The 7,492-nt window shown below is 42.5% G+C and overlaps 1 pseudogene across 1 annotated transcript; it reads right to left on the reverse strand.

The window, feature by feature from the left end:
* Nucleotides 1-851: 851 nt before the first annotated feature.
* Nucleotides 852-7,254, reverse strand: LOC307102578 (large ribosomal subunit protein P1-like; annotated as a pseudogene). The gene is made up of 2 exons: nt 7,232-7,254; nt 852-1,218 (listed from the first exon to the last, which is right to left on the reverse strand). The product of its transcript is annotated as a large ribosomal subunit protein P1-like (transcript).
* Between the last annotated feature and the right edge of the window lie 238 nt (nt 7,255-7,492).

Here is a 7,492-nt window from a genome sequence, read left to right on the forward strand (position 1 = left end):
GGAATTGCTGGATCTATTTTTTGATAGCTATTTCCAAATTAGCATACAAAAGGCTAGATTAATTTATTATCCCATGAAAAGTATAGTATATGCAAAAAAAGTTGATAATTGTTGAGGTAGGTGATGGGTTCACCTTACTATTCAATCTACTTTGGGGTATATTTTTAAATTTCCATACTTAATGATATGGCAATGGAGGAATTATTAAAATCGGGTATAAAGATGCCTGCTATTCTCTCTCTCTCTCTCTTTTTTTTTTGCCATAGATTGCCTTCTATCTTTAAAATTCTGCTGGAATGATTCTGTAATGAGATAAGAAACAGAAATAATAGCTAAAATATTGAAAAGCCAAGGAAAAACTGTCTTTTTAAAAAATATATTTTTATTGATTTCAGAGAGTAAGGAAGAGGGAGAGAGAGATAGAAACATCAATGATGAGAGAGAATCATTGATCAGCTGCCTCCTGCACACCCCCTACTGGGGATTGAGCCCGAAAACCCAGCATATGCCCTTGACGAGAATCAAACCCGGGACCCTTCAGTCCGCAGGCCACGCTCTATCCATTGAGCCAAACAGGCTAGAGCAAAGCTGTCTTTATTTGCAGATCATATTTTTGCCTAAAGAGACTGATTGGAAAGCGATTATAAAACTATTTTAAAAATAAATAACTTTTCCAGTGACCCAATAATAACTTGTTGGGAAATAATACATATTAAAATCCATTCACGTATAAATAATATTGGCAAGAACTGGAAGGGATCTATACAAAAAATAAAAGAAAAAAAAACAGGAGAACAAAAATATTTTTTTAACAGAGTTCAGCTTTTTATTGAATGTGTTACAAAAGAGGTTTAGTCAAAAAGACCAAAGCCCATGTCATCATCAGACTCCTCAGATTCCTCTTTCTTTGCTTCCACTGTCTTCTCCTCAGCTGGGGCAAGTGGTGGAGGGGGCAGGACTTCCTGCTGGAGCAGCACTAGCTGCTGGGTCAGGTCCACCAGCCTTACATTGCAGATGAGGCTCCTAATGTTGACATTGGCCAGACCTTTTGCAAACAAGCCTGGCCAAAAAGGTTCAGCATTTACACCAACTGCTTTAATGAGGGCATTGATCTTGTTCTCAGTCACCAGCACTTCATGGTTGTGCAGGATAAGGGCCAAGTAGATGCAGGCAAGCTCCGAGATGGAGGCAGTGGTGTGGGCTGAGTGAGCGCTGCCGCTGTGCTGGATGAAGTGTGAGCCTCACCCCAGTTTGGCCTTAGCTTCCTTGGAAGGACCAAGCACCTTACTGGCAGGTGGGGAAAAGCCAAAAAGATTTTAATGAATTGAAAAATCTGTTACGCTCTGAGATACATCTATCTTTTATTTGTGATTTTAACCAAAATTCCAATGGGATTTTTTTATGTTGAAAAAACTAATTTCTGTATGGAGGAAAAAACAGGAGAGAGTAGCCAGAAAAGCTTTGTAACAGAAGAGTGATAACAGGAGATTCACTGTACCTGATATTAATACCCTACCTTATAATAGACAAATATGCAAATTGACCGCACCTTCGCTACGCCCAAGCCACGCCCACCAACCAATCAGGACGAGTATGCAAATTACCCCAACAAAGATGGCTAATTTGCATATCAAGACAGCATAGAAAGAACCCAAGAGATGCTGAAGGGAGCAAAGCTTCGGAGAAGCAAGCAAGCCGGGGGGGGGGGGAGGGGAGGGAGGAGCAGAGGCGGGGCCGGGGGAGAAGGAAGGAGAGCGGGGCAGGCTGGCAGAGAAGGCAGGCCGGGGGACAAGGGAGGAGCGGAGGTGGGGCCGGGGGAGAAGGAAGGAGAGCGGGGCGGGCTGGCAGAGAAGGCAGGCCGGGGGACAAGGGAGGAGCAGAGGCGGGGCCGGGGGAGAAGGAAGGAGAGCGGGGCGGGCTGGCAGAGAAGGCAGGCCGGAGGACAAGGAAGGAGTGGAGGCGGGGCGGGCTGGCAGAGAAGGCGGGCCGGGGGACAAGGGAGGAGCGGAGGCGGGGCGGGGTAGAGTGCAGCAGAAACCCTATTGCAGGATTTTTCCTGCAACGGGAACGCTAGTATATTATAAACCCACAATAATTACAATTATTTTGAATTTCTGAAAAAAAATTGATAAATAGATTAATATTTCAGAATAGATAGCTGTGAAAGAAAATTCAACATACCAATAAATGAAGAAACATCACCAATAAAGAGGACATGGATTATTCAATAACTAGTACTAGGAAAACCAGGCAATCATTTGGGACAGAAAAAAAACACAGATCAGATGCTCACTTTGTACTATATACTGAAATACATTCCAGATAGATTAAAGAGGCAAATGTGAAAATGAAACTGTGAAAGAGCTAAAAGGAAATATCCTATCTAATAAATCCTATCTCATAAAAGAGTGATATGCAAATTAACCACCACTCCATTACACCCGCAAGCCACGCCCACAAGTGGTCAGGAGCAAGTATGCAAATTAACCCAACCAAGATGGCTGTGGCCACGGAGAGAGCAGGAGGGAGGCTTGGGTTTCCCTGGCGATGGAAGAAGCCAAGCTTCTGCAGCCTTGGCCAGCCCAGGCCTCCGCTTAAGGCTACAAAGTTTCAATTATAGAAGATAAATAAATCCCAACAGAAATGGCCACTGCCACAGAGCAAGCAGAAGGCTTGGCTCCGCTCCAGGCTACAAAGTTTCAATTGTAGAAGATAAATAAATCCCAGATATCAGGGCCTCCACTTGGGTCACCGGGAGGCGTGGCCGGCCTGCAAACCACCACAGGCCCCTCGCCCAGGCCGCCCCACGCCCCAAGGGAACCCCCACCCTGATCCGGGACACCCTTCAGGGCAAACCAGCTGGTCCCCACCCATGCACCAGGCCTCTATCCTATCTAATAAAAGAGTGATATGCAGATTGACCATCACTCCAACACACAAGATGGCTGCCCCCATGTGGTCAAAGATCCTGCCCCCATGTGGACACAAGATGGCCACCACAAGATGGCCAGCAGGAGAGGGCAGTTGGGAGGGACCAGGCCTGCAAGGGAGGGCAGTTGGGGGAGATCAAGCCTGCAGGGGAAGGCAGTTAGGGGTGACCAGGCCTACACGGGAGGGCAGTTAGGGGCAAACAGGCTGGCAGGGGAGCAGTTAGGCATCAATCAGGCTGGCAGGGGAGTGGTTAAGGGGGTGATCAGGCTGGCAGGCAGAAGTGGTTAGGGGCAATCAGGAAGGCAGGCAGGCGAGCAGTTGGAAGCCAGCAGTCCTGGATTGTGAGAGGGATGTCCGACTGCCCATTTAGGCCCTAAACGGGCAGTCGGACATCCCTCAAGGGGTCCCAGATTGAAGAGGGTGCAGGCTGGGCTGAAGGACAACCCCCCCCCATGCACGAATTTCGTGCACCGGGTCTCTAGTAAATAAATATTTAAGTGATTCTTGGATGGGAAAGAACCACCAAACAATGGAAGAAATCACACAGGTATATCTGCATAAGCATCTGTATGCCAAAAAATTATAAACAATATTGAATAAGTTGAAAAGTAGATATTTGCACAAATATCATAAAATGTCAGTATTTGCACCAAGGACCTTGAAAGTCTTTTCAAAGAAGAAATTCCAACACCTTTTAGGCAACAACAGCATTGTATTGTGGACATAAACTCAGAAGGAACCACTTTGAAGAAGAGTGTTCATTTGGAAGAATCATTTGTCCCCTTTTAGAATGCTAGGTTTTTGTTGTCTGTATGTTTTGTTTTGTTTGTTTCCAACTCATTTCATGTGTACAAGATGATATTTGTATTACAAATTCCTTTTCCTCTGATTTTTTTTCAATAGCATCCCTAGAATATTGTGCTCTCCTGGATCCTCTGGAAGAGGTTCACTTGATTTAGCTCATTGTAAGCCCAGGGGTAGGTATTCTTACTATCCCCAATTTCTAGAGTAGAAAGGACATATTTTTGTGACTTTAAATACAAATAAGTAGCAAACTGGAATATCAACATAATTTATCCAAAATAAAGTCATCACCAGAGGAAGCTATGACGAGTACACATAATACTATAGAGGCAACTGTTAAAAGTACAGGTGTGGCTCAATGGTTGAGATCAACCTATGCACCGAGAGGTCACCAGTTTGACTTTGATCAGGGCACATGCTGGGGTTGTGGGCTTGATCCCCAGTAGGGGGCATGCAGAAATCAGCCTATTAATTCCCATCGATGTTTCTCTCTCTCTCTCTCTCTCTCCCTCTCCCTTCCTCTCTCTCTAAAATCAATAAAAACATTTATTTTTTTTAAAGTACCTGCCAATCCTCAGCCAGGAGTCTTACACCCCACTCCCATCCTTAGCTGTCACAGACCACACCTGAGGAATATAGCCTAGCTTTCCGAAGTGCCCAAATGAGAACAGGTCCCAGAGGCTGGAGAGACATGAGGCTGTGAGGAAGTTGGCTAACCTCAATGGGATTGTGCTAGCAATGAGGACTGTTCTAAGCATGTTCTGACCTTATAATATGCAAGAATTGTCTCATGTAACCATCATGAAACAACCATCATCCAATATTTAGGTGCTTTTATGATCTCTGTTTTCCACATTAGGAAACCAAAAAACAGAAAAGTTACATAGTTTGTTGAAGTTCATACAGCTAGGAAAATGCTAGAAGCTATATTTGAGGCAGATACTTGGAGCTGGAGCCCAACCTCCTTGGCCACATGTGACCATATACAAAGAAAGCCCTTTCATCCACAAGAGCACCTTTGAACTTCACAATTTTGTGAGGAGGTCAGGAAATATTCTCCCCAACTTACACTACGGCAGTGGGAAGCCAAAATGGGTTATTGGAATTAGTAATTTTTATTTTTTTAGTGACCTGAAAGAAGCTGACAGCAGAGCATGGATGAACATGTGATAAAGAATGAATGGGGGGAAAACAGGGCTTAAAGGCTTGGATCAGAGAAAGAAGTGCCCTGAACTAAAGTGGTTTAACCACAAGCTGCATGGGGGGCGGGGGTGGGGGTGGGGAGATGAAAATTATTTCAGCTGAGGAGCCATCAGGTCTATAATGAAGCTAGATGATAAGCTGTGAAAAACAACACATTCCCATCATGTTGAACTCAGTGACTACCTTCCTGAAATATTAGCTCCTCATCCATGTCATTGTTTATCTAAGAATCCTGTTGTTAAATTTATATCTCTGTTTATTTACCTGGCCTTTGTTAGTTTAGATAACAAGGCTAGAAATGTCTAAACCACCAAAATGAAGCTCCCATTCCACAAAAGGATTTTCACCTAGTTTTTCAATATAATCAAGATAATAAAGTTTACACAAATACTTTTAGAATTTACTTCCATAAAATTAAAACAGTACTAGTTAACTTCTGAATTTGTTGCTTGCTTTTTCATAATATTATTTTTATTCCATAATAAATTGTGAATTCAAAGGAATTCACAAGAAACATACTTGTTGTGAGAAACTTATATAAAAGGATCTATGTTAAATTCAGCGGACCTCCATCCATTTAAAAATATGAAAATAAGGAATCCTTTTGCTATATGACTGTTGCCCACTCACTTATCTGATCTTTGTTCAAGTCTGAATTGATAGGAATCAGAATGTTCCTAAAATCAGTATGCATCATCAATCGCAAGGGAAATTCTTTTTCAAGTTTTATGTAATGGAATATCGGTATCATAAGATTTATCATAAGAACATTATCTCTTTAGGTATAAACATTTTAATACATTTCCATCTAAATCCTCTCTCAAAAGTGAGTAAATTCCATACACTAAGCCTTTTCTAACTTTAACTTCCCTTTCCTACTCCAAACATGCATTCTTTCTTTCTATAATTTGTTGCCATCAAAATCCTTCAGTGACCTGTATTTGATCTCAAATAGTTAAAAAGAAAAAATTGGGGACTATTCAGATTGAAATATTTGGTTATGCCTGGGGGGGGGGGCAAATAAAAGGCACTCTCAATCCATGGTTCTAACAACACTGTTCTGATTTTATTATTATTTTTATTATTGCGGGTGCTGGCATGAATGAAAAATAGGATGATTCATCCAATGAGAATTTGAATGCTGGTGGGAAACTGTACAGAAAATCCAGGTGAGTTAAAGGAGAAAGAGATTAGGGCTTTGTGAGGAAAATGTAGTCAGAAAATGAAAAGAGAGTTGCAGGAAAACAAACACAAGTTTGCACTCTAATATTTAAATCCTGCTAAAGTCCAGTGACATATGACACCAGGACAAGAGAAGAGCCAAGGGTGGAAAGTTTTCTAAGCTGACTATTAAGGAGATGTAACTCACCGATGAGTCTGCCCATATGGGATTTTAATTACTGAGACATCTGTTTATCGAAGTGTACTACCAAATAGCGATCAAATACAGAGATCAGATTACGTGGGGAGGAGAGTGGAGATGACATTCATGACGCAGAAAAGAAGAGGCATTGGCCAGGGGAAAATCAACCCTGGCTTTACATCTCACCAAACAGAGAAGCAATTATTTTAGATGTGGAGCTGGTTAGCATCCTCGGCATGAATTTAATTAAATAACCCTCAAGTGGCAGAAACAGAGCAAACCCCTGTATTTAACTGTCAGTGAGACATGTTACAAATAAATGGTCTAAACTCCTCTTTTCCTTCCCTCCTCCCTCATAAATTTGGTGTAGTTTTCTTAAACTCACAACTCTTCCTTTTCCTAGTTTAGCCTTTTCTTCCCAGTAGCATCCAATAAATTAATCTAAATAGATAGCTTGAAGCAGAGGCAGGATTTGCTTTCCACATTCTCACAATGAGATACTTGGGAAGAGAAAGAAAACGGGCAAGGATTAAGTCACTGTTTGACTTCCTTCCTTGGGCTCAATAAAAAGGCTAATAATTCAGAGAAATATCTTGGAATCAAAGAGAAGACCAAGTAGTCCTTTTGTTGGTAGTTAGTTAGCACCTTGGAGGATAAAGAAAAGCTGAGGGAGGGAGATTCAAAACAAGTGGTTGGGGCTAGAACTGTAGGGGAGATTTCCCAAGCAGAGAAGAAGGCAAAGAGAAAACATTCAGCTTTTGAGATGAATATTTAAAAACCAATCTTACTCAGTGTGGCCGCTGGTGGCCCTCTGCTGAGCTCCAGTCAACAGTCGGCATCCTCTGGTCCATAACGGACTCTCTGTAGAAAGGTGATTGTTTGTAGAGCCTTCCCCCCAGCTCTCCATTCAGCTTTCCCTCCCCACCTCACCACTTCTTCAGCGACACCACCATTCTTCCAGCATCCAACTTTGATACACTGGTTCCTCTAAAATGCTGTCCTTCTCTTTGCACATAACAGAAACCAATAGGGTAAAATTTAAGTGAAAGTAAAATTGCTGGACAGATACTCGGGTAGCTCATAGAACCCAAGAAAGAGTTGAACAACCAAACCTTCCTCAGGGAGAACCGGACCATGGCAGTCCTCAGGACCTCAGAAGCTGAAATCCACTAATTCCTCCACAGAACTGCC

This window comes from Cnephaeus nilssonii, assembly GCF_951640355.1.
Source record: "Cnephaeus nilssonii genome assembly, chromosome: 1".
NCBI classification, from domain to species: Eukaryota; Metazoa; Chordata; class Mammalia; order Chiroptera; family Vespertilionidae; genus Cnephaeus; species Cnephaeus nilssonii.